The sequence below is a fragment of the Mus caroli genome, unplaced genomic scaffold (assembly GCF_978045245.1).
Source record: "Mus caroli unplaced genomic scaffold, Mus_caroli_1 scaffold_11, whole genome shotgun sequence".
Classification (NCBI taxonomy): Eukaryota; Metazoa; Chordata; class Mammalia; order Rodentia; family Muridae; genus Mus; species Mus caroli.
This window is the reverse complement of record NW_028227266.1, coordinates 109,742,635-109,756,898: the sequence shown is the minus strand read 5'-3', so window position 1 is coordinate 109,756,898 and position 14,264 is coordinate 109,742,635. Positions and strand designations below refer to the sequence as shown.

The window sequence follows — 14,264 nt, the reverse complement described above, 5'->3', positions numbered from 1 at the left end:
CCGCACTTGTGGAGACCCATGTCCTACTGACTCTGCTCAGGGGTGGAAACTGTGTCACACTGTCCCTTCCATGGCTATGCCAAACCTGGCAATTTATAATAAATATATTATATACTTATGTTATTACATTCTAATATAAATATATATCACATAGTTATATAATTACATCAATATATTATTTGAACACTGTTTGGGCGAGGTTATGGAAACTTCAGGAGATGCTGCCTTGCTGGGAAAAGCCTTGAGATTTTATAGCTCTGTCCTACTTCCTATTCTTGCTCTCTTTGTATCCTGTGTGAGGTTGAAAATGTGATCATCTAGCTTCCTGTTCCTGTTGCTGCTATGCCAACAAGAGGACTCTCTCCCTCTGTAGACACAAACTAAATGGAAGCTTTTCTTAAATTCCTTTCAGTAGTGGCATTTTATCAGTGACATATATATATACATATATATATATATATATATATATATATTTCCAGGGATGATATATTAGGTCTTTTCCTATTGATTCTTTGTATTCTTCCTATGAGACATATACTAAGTGATTCTGTTCATTTAGAACTTAGGTATGGCTTGCCACAGAGTCCACATCTTAGGCTCCTGGTCTTCTACAACAAGACCCCATAAATTCAGCGGCCTGTGGGAAACATAAGCTTATTTCTCACAGTTCTGAAGATTAAAGTCCAAGACCAAAGTCCCAGCAGAATGTCTCTGTGACGAGGGTCCTCTTCTTAGTTCATAGACAGTTTTTTCCTGGCTCGGCCTTGTATGATGAAAGGCACACAGCAGCTTTTGTGAGGGCGCTAATACCATTTCCAAGGCACCATGATTGCCTCCAAAGGCTCCAATTTCCTACACCATCACGTTAAGATTAGATTTCAATATGTGATATTAAAAATTATTTAAGCTGGGTGTGGTGGCACACGCCTTTAATCCCAGCACTTGGGAGGCAGAGGCAGGCGGATTTCTGAGTTCAAGGCCAGCCTGGTCTACAGAGTGAGTTCCAGGACAGCCAGAGCTATACAGAGAAACCCTGTCTCAAAAAATAAAATAAAATAAAATAAAATAAATTAAAATAAAATAAAATAAAATAAAAATAAAAATTATTTAAAATCTACGCTTTGTGAATTTTATACATGTTTACAATGTATTTTGTCCTATCCATCTCCAAATCCCCCTGGGCCAGTTGGTTGAGGAAGAAAACACTTGATATGGCTTAACTGGTGAGTCTGCTCCACACAATGGAAGTGACCATCTCTACTACCACAGCCAGTTCCACTCAGGGTGACTCTGTGGGACAGCGATGAAAGCCAGCTTGTCCTGGGGCAGAAACCGGGTGAGTGGATTTCACTGCAGGTTGATCTACATCAAGAGCTGGCAGGAAACTTAGATCTCCGGAGACTCGTTTTTCTGGATGATCAGGGATCAGGATCTGAAAATGAATAACAATGAAGGGGGGCAGGGTGTGGTTCTACAGCCTCTGCTTCTTCCCTCTCAGAGCGTCTAGACATGGCTGCCCATCAGGCTGGAAGGATGAAGCAGAGTTGGGAACAGGTCTGTAGGAATCCAGTCCAGCTGGGAGTGGGGTGGAGGGGGCTACTTCTCCTAGGATCTTAGTGTCACAGTTCTTTTAGGTGAAGGCCTTCTCCAACGATCCTCAATGAAATAGCTCTCTGAGACAATCTTAGCTTGTATACGCACCTCCATCCGGCGAGGGCTTGTATATACTTTATTCAGGATGAAACCAAAGGTTATGTAGTTTGGGGGAAGGGGGTGAGAATAACCAGGGTGGTCAAAGATCATAAGGTATTGAGATGCCTCATCAATCAGCACAGGGAGGCGCTCCAGGAATCTCAGGCTGAGATGTTCCTCAGGTAACGAAGAGGAAGCCCCAGTGACACGGGGGAGTCTGCCATTGTGCATCAAGCTCAAGGCTTTCCAGTAAGGTCAGACTTCGACCTTAGCAGCAGGGTTTCATGACAGCAGCGGGGCTGGACCTCAAGGAGCAGGAAGAGAAGACTATTGTCTCCCTGTGAATGCTCACTTATGCAGGCAAAGAGCACCTCCTGCAGAGGTGGTCTCAACACTCAGTGTACAAAATGTCACTCACAGCTACCAGTCAGCCTCATTTCCCAGCCGCCCAGCGTCTGCCTGATGGACTTGTGAGCAGAGAGGCCCATAATGGCTGCATCACAGAGGCTGTGTAGAAGCTTACCAGCTGTGTAGAAGCTTACCAACTCGGACTCCCCAAGACCAACGCAGGAAGTCAGGAGCGCCCAATGCCAAGTGGGTAATGTGTCCATTCCTCTGAGAACAGTTCTCTGAGAGACCAGTCAGCCACCAGGTGGCAGGTTGATTCCACTGTCTGCCTTCTACCATAAATGTGGATTTATTTTCTCCACCTCTGCTTTTCCTGTTCCTAGGCTCTTGGGACAACATAATCACCCTGGTGGAATGCCCCGAGTGTGTGTCTGTTGAGTGAGTTTATTACTCATTGCAAAGGAAGTGTAGTTGGCAAGAAGTTGAGGGCAATACGTTTTATGTGGCTTATCGGAGTCAGATTTGAGATGAAGAGCGGAACAACAAAAAAAAAAATGGAAATGAAATGGTGTGGGGACGTGCTTGAAAAAAAAAATAATGCAGAGCATGCAGGTGACCAAGCTCAAGTGCTTTCTAAGGTGCACACACCCTCTTGACATAATTCATTAGCTCACAAATCCACTAATGGCAGAATAACTTATTTTTTTAAGCCTAGGACAGCCTTGAATTTGCTGTGTAGCCCGGGCTGGCCTCAAACTCCAAAAATTTCACCCGCAGACTCACAAGTGCTAGTGTTACAGATGCATGCCATGGTGCCTGGCTTCAGTGAATCCGTTCTGGAGAGTGAAGACCTAGTCAGCTCTTAAAGGAGCCTCCTTACCCTACCTCTTTGTAGCTCATAAGGAGCCTCACAGTTCAGCAGGAGGCTTGGAGACGATAAATGATAATCCCCACCGTAGGGAAACCCAGACCTCAGTTTCCCAGTTGGTGCTACTAAATGGTTACGATGCCCAGCGGTGTGCTGGTTGTGGTTTCACAGCCACGTCAGGACAATCCCTCACGCCCTTCCTTTCCAACGTGGGCCCCGCAGATTGGCTCCCAAAGAGAAGGGTGGCGAGACGAAGAAGGGCCGTTCTGCCATCAACGAGGCAGTGACCCGAGAATACACCATCAACATTCACAAGCGCATCCATGGAGTGGGCTTCAGGAAGCATGCTCCTCCGGCACTCGAAGAAATTCGGAAGTTTGCCATGAAGGAAATGGGGACTCCAGATGTGCGCATTGACACCAGGCTCAATAAAGCCGTCTGGGCCAAGGAAATAGGAATGTTCCATATCACATCCGAGTACGTTTGTCCAGAAAACGTAATGAGGATTAAGATTCACCAAACAAGCTCTGCACATTGGTAACTTATGTGCCTGTTACCGCGTTCAAAAGTCTACAGACAGTCAATGTGGATGAGAACTAACCTGCTCATGTCAAATAAAGTTGCAGAACTGCAAAAAATTAAAAATTAAAAAAAATTAAAACACAGTCACATCAGTTTGTGCGGAGGATGAAGAATCCCAGCTCGTCACAGTTTTCAGTCTCTGATGTATAAATATTCCCACGATGGCTGATTTCAGGCTACCCAGGAACTCCCTGATCACTGAAGTTAGAAAAGATGTCTCTTGTCATCTCTTTGCAGAAGCTGGTGCATTACTGAGGCCTCCACAGCCAGCCTGTTCCTCGTTCCCCAGTCTGGAGGGAAGTGGAGGACTTCCTGTGTTTCTGACAAGTGTAACCTGCTGGCTGAGCTGAGCAAACCCAATACCATGTGCGGGAGGGCTAGAGTTGTGGGCGTGGGGGGGGGGGAGAATGAACCCTAGGGCTGGAGAGATGGAGCGTTGATTAAGAGCACTCGTGACCCTTCAGAGAATCCGGGTGGGGTTCTTCTGTTCCTAGCATGCACACAGAGGCTCACAACTCTGTGACTCCAATTCCAGGGGCAAGATGCCCTCTTCTGGCCTCCACGGGTACTGCGTGCATCTGGTACACTATGTACAGGCAGGCAAAAAACATCTGTACACATAAAAATAAAGGTAAACAGATGTTTTCTTAGAGCCAATCGGTTTTATGAACCAGCTCTGGCTCGTATCAGATGGATTTCTTTGCTTTCACCAGCCTCAGTCTCTGTCTGTGTGTCTTTGAAGAGTATGCCCTCTTGTAGTGTTCTGAAGCACAGCCTTGTGTGGTACCCCTCTTCCGGCCACGTGATTCCTTCATCGGGGGTCCCCTCCTCAGTGTATTCAGAAGCTACACTTTTTAAATTGCTGTATTTTATTTATCTTTTTAGCTTGGAATGGAAAGCTTATTACTGCATCATGGCTTTGCAGAGTAGACCTGGACTTTCACATTCAGAGATCCTAATGGCATCCTTTTCAGACATGACCATCCTTCATCTGTGTAGGAGCATTGCACAAGGGGAAACGCTGGAAGGTAAGACATCACGAAGCTATGGTCCACACTGGTTTAAACAGTCCAGGCAAGCGTGCTGGGGATATTGATCCTTTTTCTTAAATGACCCTTTACAAGGGACATTGAGAACTGGAGGCTCTGGGCTGGTTACCCAATTAAGCTAAATGAACAACAGAATCTAAGAACAATAAGCCTCTCAGACCTTAGGTTGCAAATTCAGGACATCTGGCCTTGTGACCATTTGATGGCTGAGCTGTGAGACAGCTACTGTGGAATTGAATCAATGTCGAAGATGTTCTCCCTGGCTTCCTTTTGGCCTTTCTCTCTCTCTCTCTCTCTCTCTCTCTCTTTCTTTCTTTCTTTCTTTCTTTCTTTCTTTCTTTCTTTCTTTCTCTCTCTCTCTCTCTCTCTCTTCTTCTTCTTCTTCTTCTTCTTCTCCTTCTCCTTCTCCTTCTCCTCCTCCTCCTCCTCCTCCTCCTCCTCCTCCTCCTCCCCCTCCTCCTCCTCCTCCTTCCTCTCCCCCCTCTCATCTCTGTACCAGGTCTAAGAACATGCACTAAAACCAGGAAGGTGTTAAAGAAACGCAGGCCCCAGTGTGTTGGGAACAGCACGTGGATACAGAATGATACACGATTTGTGCTTTGTGTGCTGTTCTGAGTCAGTGGGAGCAGAAAAGCAATTTCTCCCTGAGACTCCTGACAAAGATTAACGCAAAAGTTCCTTACTCCTTTTCGTTAATGTATTTGCTGTGTTGCCCAAAGGAGAGAGGGGGTGATGGCCTTTGTTCAGCAATTTCTTCTATGTCTTAGATTAGACTCTTAGATTTTGGCTCAGGGTTCAAGTCCTATGCTGGGCTCCAGATGATGCCTGTGCCCTGGACAGGCCGATGCCAGACCCTACTTGTCCTTGGGGGTTGGAGATGAGGTGGCAGGGAATCAATGGCACAGACTCCGGGAGCAGGTGAGAACGCTGCAGCAAGCTCATATGAATGCTGTGGGAAGCTTGTTTAATAATTCATGGGGGTGGGGGTTAGCCCTTCATACCCTCCACCCACATCCTATTGGTCTCATCTCTTCCAAGCAGCAGTTCCCAATTGGTTGGCATTGTCTGCATCAGCAATCTTTGGTCTCTCAGGCCATCTTCAACTAAGTCCTGCAAGAGTTGCTTTTGGAGCTTCGCAGCTCCCCCTCTCCCCATTTATGCAGAGGCGGCCACCCCCACAGTTTAGCAGAAACTAAAGTTCTTTTAAATAAATCAAGCTCACTCTTGTGCCAATGACATCTAGGCTTAGCCTTTCTTCTATGCAGTATTGTTAGGGATTTGCTTTCAAAATGATCCATTCAGGAAAGACTTATTGAAAAGCGACTATGTCTGTGTTTGACAGTAACAAGTCACAAGTTCCTGTGTGTTATGCAAGCACACACACACACACACACACACACACACACAGTGCTGAGCTTACCAAATCAGCTTTTTTTTTTTTTAATAGCTCAGACTAGCTCTGCCAAAACATAACGACACTTCAGCCTTTACGGAACAGATCTGTCTCACAGAGAACTTGAACCCAAGGATGACTCTTCTGAAATCTCACGGTATTCTCAACACAAACAACAAAACTCTGACTCATACTACCCACTCCTTGTTCTTTGCTTCAGAAACAGAGGACCCTCTTTATCCTCACAAGCGTGCTCAACTGAACCCACAGTTTTCAACATAGCAGGTCTCCATGAGGAGATGATAATGGCCCAGTGGGACATCCAGTCTTATCTGGGGATATTTTGGTTGTCACAGCGGAAGGGGGTGGTGGCAACTTGTAGGTGAAGGCCAGGGATACAATTCAACACTCTGTAGTGTACACAGAAATCTCTAGAACGTCCAGTCACTCTAACAAAATACCTCAGCAAAACAAGTTACAGGAGGAAACATCTCAGTTTTTGGTTTCAGAAGCCAGGATGAGGATGTCAATCAGGGTGGCTTATACCACGGTTACAGCCAGAGAGCAGAGAGAGAAAGCATCCCTGACTTGGTTGCTTTTCTGCTTTTTACCCTTTTATTCTATCAAGGACAGTAGCCAGGGGATGGTACTGCCCACAGCCAGGGTGCCCCCCTTTTTGTTAACCCTCCTGAAATGCTTTCCAGTGTGTGATTGATTAAGCTACCAGGTGCCTCTCTCTCTCTTAATCTAATCAACAAGTCGAAGATTAAAATTAACTATCACTTTTTTTTTTTTTTTGGATTTTTTGAGAGAGGATTTTTTTTTTTTTTTTTGGATTTTTCTCTGTGTAGACCAGGCTGGCCCCGAACTCAGAAATCCGCCTGCCTCTGCCTCCCAAGTGCTGGGATTAAAGGCGTGCACCACCACTGCCCAGCTAACTATCACATTTTATAGTAAGAATTTATTCAACACAGGATGTCTACATGGCCATGATGGGGAACCTTACTATAGTGGCTTCAACTCCTTAGTTTCATGAAGGTGAACTGGGTCCAGTTTTTGCAGCTGACTCCAGACTCGAGGGATATTTCAGGTTCTTTGTATGGTCCCAGGGTACTTGAACTCTCCAGACACTGTTCTCAACTATACATGTGTGTCACCCCAGCAATGTGTGTCTACTGCCTCCTTCATGCCACCATGAGCCCCACCAGGGGGGTCAGAATGCCTCTCTCAGCCCTCGTCAGTGACACGAGTGGACCTGGAAGCCAAGCGTTATCTGTCCTCTAAGAGCCGACGTGTCCTTAGATCACCTTAGTATTAGTCTATTTCAGATTATTGGCTGAGGGGTGTGGCCTCTCTCACTACAGAAATTACAGGGAGTTTCATTGGGAATGGTACGGAGTGTTGACGTAAAAACTCAACTCTCAGCTCAACGTGGATAAAAGGTAGTTTATTCTAGTGTCAAATATGAGTGACCATGGCCTGGGAACACAGGCTCAGGTTTGTGGGGCCAGAAGGTCATGTGACTGGGAGGAGCCAGTCCAGAGAAAGAGTGAGGAGGTTGAGACATGTCTCAACCTCTGAAACCTCATCCTGCGACTGCTTCCTCCCTGCTCTGGACCTGTATGTCTCAGCGTATACGTAGCCTTATGACGCCCACCTCTGGCCCCCTTGACGTAGTCACATAGCCTGGTGGCCAGATAACAGGTTAAACATCCTCTCTCCTTATAAGGACATGCCCAGCAAGCACCTGGAATAACTCTTCTTACAAACGAAGCATCCCCAGCACCCCGGCACCAGCCAATGATGTACATTCACCCCGAAAACCCTTACCCATTCCCCAAGGTTGATACAGCCCTTGTCATCCTCCCCCCCCACCCCCAATAAAGAGAACTGTTTCACTGAAAACTGTCCCTGGGGGAGGCTATTTCTCCTGTATTCATGAAGACCGAGACCCTGACTAATCCACCCAGACGGGCTAAGTTTCTCTCCCTCCAGTCCAGCCTGCTGTGCAATGGGCTTAGGCACCCTGAGGGGAGAAGCAAGCCAGGTTAGCACAGGTTACCCCATCTAGTGGTAATGTCCCCTAGGTCCAGGCACCTGAACACTTGGTCCCAGTAGTGATGCTGTTCAAGGAGATTGGGAGATGCAGCCATGCTGAGAGAAAGCCACTGGGAGCTGGCTTTGAGAGAAGACAGCCTTGATTCACTTCCACTCGCTCCTTCTTTTTCATGTTTGTGGTTGAAGACGTGATCTCTACCTTCCTGCTCCTGATGCCACACCTGCTATGGCTCCCTGCCAGTAACAGACGCATCTGCCTGGAACCAGGAGCCAAGAGAAACCCTTCTCTAAGTTGCCTTGGACATGATGTTTTATCACAGTAGCAGAACAGTAACAAATACATCCCACATTCCACATTCCAACGTGAGAGTGTTTTATGATGGTTTTGGGTTTTGTTGTTGTTTTGGTTCAGTTTTTGGCTTTTTAAAGTGTACACTAGTGTACATTAAGTGCATCATATATGTCTGTGTGAGAATGTTAGATCCTCTGGAACCGGAGTTACATTTAGTTGTGAGCTACCATGTGGAAGCTGAGACTTTGAACCTGGGTCCTCTGGAAGAGCAGCCAGTGCTCTTAACCACTGAGCCATCTCTCCAGTCCTCATGAAGTTTTTATAGTAACAGAACAAAGAAAATTATAGATCAAGCACCTTTAAGCACATTGGTGGATTACAAGAAAAGCCATGAAAACTCAGCTATAGGCCTCAGGTACTATGTGACGATCCTTAGCCTTGTGGTTGGTGGAAGTAGTGGTTTCGTTAAATTGATACATTCCAAAGGCTTTTTGTTCTGTTACTCACAGAATGTCAGGATCTTCCCTGAAGTCGACAAGGAATGTCTATTTAGGGAGCTAGTTAGTCCAAGGTAAATTTTCATGAGGCTCTGGGCCTGCAACACTCTAAACTCTCCATAATTATTGAAGTTCCAACCAGTTAAGTAGGTCTTACAGAATGTTTCTTTGAAGGCATAGCATCTTTCTAGAAACTTCCATTCCCACAGGAAAACAGCAGTGTGTAGAGATGGCAACTTCAGGGAACGGCGAGTGGCCTCTTTTTGTTTGTTGCACTTTAAAGTACTGATTTGGGGGTGTTTGGGACCTTGCCATGGCTCACGTGTGGGGTCAGAGGACAACCTTCATGAGTCAGTTCTTTCTTCCCACTCACTGAATCCTGAGGTCAAACTCCAGCCATCAGCCTTAATGGCAGATACCTTACCCACTGGGTCTTGTCGCTGGCCCCTAGTGGCTTCTTGCGTGGAAAGAAAGTAGAAGCTGGGACTGGAGGCTGGGATGCAGAGGACAGGTGACAGGGCCTTGGACACCTGTAGGGTAGGAAGAGGTCCTAACACAGTTTGGCACTGTGTCTGAAGTCTGTGTTGGCATAGGCAAGTTGGAGACAGAGGTCGAGATGGAGGTGTGGGCAGTGCTGCTTCCAGAGCACAAATAACTACCAGGGTGTGGACTTAAGGAAAGGTGGAAGGCCAAGGCTGGGCTCCCAACCTCATGAAATGAACACTGATTTTAAGGTACAGGACAAGGGCTTCAACTTTCAACACTGACTGAGTTAGGAGTCCTGAGAGACATGCAGGCAATACCAGGGGAAGCTGGTAATCAGTTCGTCAGAATATTGGTCTACACCTGGCAGTAGGCACCAATAGCAGTAGAAAAAATGACGCAGACAGAACCCGGGGCCATGCAGGAAGTTAGCAAAAGAACAAGGAAAGAGGCTGAAGATGGAGCCCAGTGGTTAAAGCGTTCGTCTTGCACACACGAGGACCTGAGTAGAACCCAATTGTGTTTTTGGCACTTAAAATCTCAGTACTGGGAGAGATAGGCAGACCCCTGGGGCTTAATGGTCAGCCAGCCTAGCCCACGTGGCAAGCTCTAGGCCAATGAGAAACCGTGTCTCAAAAAGAAAAAGGTGACGGCTTGTAAAGATCGTCACCTAAGGTTGTCCTCTGGCCTCCATATGAATACTCAACCACACACACACACACACACACACACACACACACACACACACACACACACACCATAGAGGAGAGATTCCAGGAGGAGTCAGAAGCACCAGCAGTGTCAAGTGCTGCTGAGATGTGAAATAAGATAAAAGTAGACAAAACAGGATGCAGTCAGAAAGGCTGACCTCTCGGCCCCTGCCTGGTTTGTCCTTGCTTGATCATGGCCTGAAGATTTTCCTTCCTCCCCTAAAGCACCACTTTAGTCCCCAAGTCCAGCGCTCTGGGGAAGGCCCGGGACCAGCCTTGTGGCTTGGAGGTCTTGGCTCCCTGGGATAAGAGTCCTTTCCCAACATTCTTTCTAGAGGCTGTGCCTGAGTCATTTGAGACAAGATGGAGAACACAGGTTGTGAATTCTGGGCAGTTTGGAGCTGGCTCAAATCGAGTCCTTTGAGGCTGTTGGTCCTGGGACCAGAGAGGCAGTATAGCCTCTGGGGAGCTTCTGGGCCTGACCCTGGAAGAGGCTGACAAGAAGAAAGCAAGATCTTCACAGTGCCCAGCTTGGCTCACAGGGGCCTGGGCAGGACCCAAGACAGCCACTCAAGCTGCAGAGAAGGCTCCACTGAACCCTTGCCCTACATAACTAAATGGGTCACATTCTAGTAAACGAATTCTCTCTCTCTCTCTCTCTCTCTCTCTCTCTCTCTCTCTCTCTCTCTCTGTGTGTGTGTGTGTGTGTGTGTGTGTGTTGCTGGGAATAGAATCTTTACCCTCATGCATTCTAGGCAAGTACTTTGTCACTAAACTATAGTCCCAGCTCCTAAAGAAATATTTTAACTGCAAATGCTTTTGTGCGTGCCTGTCCATGTCCCTGTATGCATTTTTACAGGTTTGTCAGTATAAGTGGAAGTCAGAGGTCAATCCTGTGTGTAGTTCCTCAAGACACTTTCCTCACTTTTTGAGACAGGATCCCTTCACTGACACAGAATTTCTTGTTTCAGCCTGGTTGGCTGGGCAGGGAGAACCAGGGATCTATCTGTTTGGGCTACGATGCCTTTATCTTTTTGACATGAGATCTGGGAAATGACTAAGCCATCTCCCCTGATCCCTATATTGCTTTTGATAACTTCTTATTCATGTGAGATATGGTTAATATTGGGCCTGTGTCTGACCCACCCAGCCCAACCCTGTGAAAACTGGAGAGTGACTAAATTCCTAGGGACTAAGAAGGGGGAGATGGAGGAGAGGGGTTCTCAGTTTCTCTCTGACCTTTCTTTGCACATGATGACAGCAGCGAACCCAATGATCAGGGGCAACATGAGCAGTGGGGCCTCACAAGACACATGACTTCCTCTTTTAATGTGCTTGTGCCCCAGCGTGGGTTCCCTGGACTTACGACATTCTGGGTTTGGAAATCTTCATTTCCATTTCTTGTCATCTTGGGTAAACACAATTTTTAGAAAGCCTGGAGACCCTCAAGGTCACAGAGGATGCTGTGGTGTCTTCCCAGATGCCCTTCTACAGGATCATTGTGCCTGGTTCCCTCAGTCTGTCCTCCGGACAGTGCCATCTCCCAGGGGACAACTGAGGACAATGTGGAATTTCAGGAACCTGGTCTGGCCACCAAGGTCCAGGGTAGCTCTTAAGAGCCATCCCAGCTCCACACCTGATGTAGGATCAGCTGAGGGTCACCGTGTTGCAGCCGTTGCTTCTTCCCGGTGCTGCCTAATTCTATCCCTTACATAGAGGTCTGCTGGGAGGCCTTGCACAGCAAGTTTTCTGTGCACACTTCTGCCTCTCAAAGCTCTGGTTCCTAGGAATCCGATCCAGAGACTGACTCTTGATTTCAGTGTTCTTTTTCACAGAAAGTCAGTCACATGTGGTAATAGACAAGAAAATGCCACGACCCACCTCGACTTTCAATACCTTCCCTTATCTTGTCCCATCTCTGGGGCACAAAGAAATGACCCTGAAAATGACAAATCATGACTGTTTGCTCTTCCAGTCTGCTGCATAGTAATGAATAGCTAAGTAGAAAGATAAATATAGTTACATAGATAGGTGATAGATAGAGAGATGAATGATTAATATCTAAAAGATGCATAGGTAATAGATAATATAGATAAGATAATATAGATGATAGATTGATAAATATGAGAAAATAGATATTTGAAAGGAATATATTAAATTACAGTATTCTTTTTTGTTTTGTTTTGTTTTTTGAGACAGGGTTTCTCTGTATAGCCCTGGCTGTCCTGGAACTCACTCTGTAGACCAGGCTGGCCTCAAACTCAGAAATCTGCCTGCCTCTGCCTCCTGAGTGCTGGGATCAAAGGCGTGTGCCACCATGCCCAGCAAATTACAGTATTCTTAAGAAACTAATGCCTATTTCTCAATTTCAAGATAAGTCCCGGGCTGGCGAGATGGTTCAGCGGTTAAAAGCACCGACTGCTCTTCTGAAGGTCCTGAGTTCAAATCCCAGCAACCACATGGTGGCTCACAACCACCCATAATGAGATCTGACACCCTCTTCTGGTGCATCTGAAGACAGCTACAGTGTACTAATGAATAATAATAAATAAATCTAAAATAAAAAAGTCCCTGAAAACTGAGACCCTCTGGCATCATCTCCCTAGTATCCTCCATCCTGTCATCAAACTGAATACAAAGTGTCAGTCAGAAACCACAGCAGCAACTGGAGCAAGAGACATTGTATATAAAAGATTACCATCCCAGGGGATGGGCTATGACTAGAGTAAGGAGAGTGATACAGAACACAGGAAAGGCAGTGCAGGAAGCAGCCATCGCCTCCAGGCTGACATGGAACATCCAAAAAAGGAGACTTGGAAGATGTCCAGGGTCCTTCTCCGAAGGTGGCTGTCACACTGTATCCTTTGCTTTTTAAACTGAGTTAAGCCAGGAATGGTGGCACATATCTTCAATCCCATCAGCAGCAGAGGCAGGCAGTCTCTGTGAATTCAGGGCCAGCCTGGTTCATCTAGCAAGCAAGTTCCAGGTCAGACAGGGTTTCACAGTGGGAGACCTTTATGTATATAAATATATTTTAAAATAAGTATAACATATATTATTATATTAATTACATGTAACTATATCTAAAATTAATATAGTATGTAATCATATACATATAATTAATATTATATTGTCAGTTGTATTAATAATTAATAATAATTATTAATAAAGCAATCCATACTTTATTAATTAAATCAATTAAATAGTTAACTTTAGTGGTTAGTTATTAATTATAGATTTATGTAATTAATTATAGTTTATATTATTAATAACATATAATTAAAGTATTGATACATAAATCTCATAGCAATTAATAATTAGTTAAATAATTAATAAAAGAAAATAAATGATTGATGCTTAATAAATATAATACATTGATAATAACATAAATATATATGAACATATAAATATATAATATATGCTATATATAAATATGTAATGTATATAAACATATAATACATATTTGAAGAGAGAGTCAATAGACTGGGAGGAGCATCTCTGCATCTTTGGTGAAAACATTGCTTCCTCTGCAGTAAGAACATTGTAACAGGAAACATAACACAATGAGTGTTGTTTATGAGTCCTTTGCAGCTTCCCTGCTCATCCTCACCTAGGCTGTCTCTCACTATGAATCTCCTAACCATTCTAGTCTTCCTCCGTTTACTTTGCCCTGAAGACCCCTTGACTACCAACTATCAATACACTTGATCTATGTATTAGTCAGGGCTCTCTAGAGTCAGAGAACTTATGGGTAGTCTCTATATAGTAAGGGAACTTGTTGATGTCCAACTCCCCAACAATGGACAGCAGCAGCTGTGGATGGAAGTCCAAGGATCTAGTAATTGCTCAGCCCCACGAGGCAAGCAGGCTAAGAAAAGAGAGCAAATCTTCTTTCTTCCAATGTCCTTATGTAGTTCTCCAGCAGAAGGTGTGGCTCAGATTACAGGTGTGTGCCACCATGCCTGGATCTGGGACTTGCTTTGTCCCAGATGACCTTGAACTCGGAGAGTTCCCTGTCTTAATCTGGGATTCATAACCACTATGCTTCAAGATCTCCATGGTTAGACACTTGTATCTCCCAGCCTCCAGATTAGGAGCCTTTTAATTCTGGACTGTATTTCACTCCAGATATACTCAAGTTGACAACCAGGAATAGCCACTACTATCTATTTTGTTTTTAATCTGTTGACTAGGAGCTCTCCGAAGGTCAGGATTTTTGCCTCTTTCACTCACTGGTTTTCTGTCCTGCATCTAGTGCAGGGATGGGCACATGCTAGGTACCATAGAAATGT

The 14,264-nt window shown here is 45.4% G+C and overlaps 1 pseudogene; it reads left to right on the top strand.

Annotated features, from left to right (window-relative positions):
* Nucleotides 1-3,508, top strand: part of LOC110302447 (large ribosomal subunit protein eL31 pseudogene) — a 40,326-nt pseudogene extending 36,818 nt beyond the window's left edge.
* Nucleotides 3,509-14,264: the final 10,756 nt, after the last annotated feature.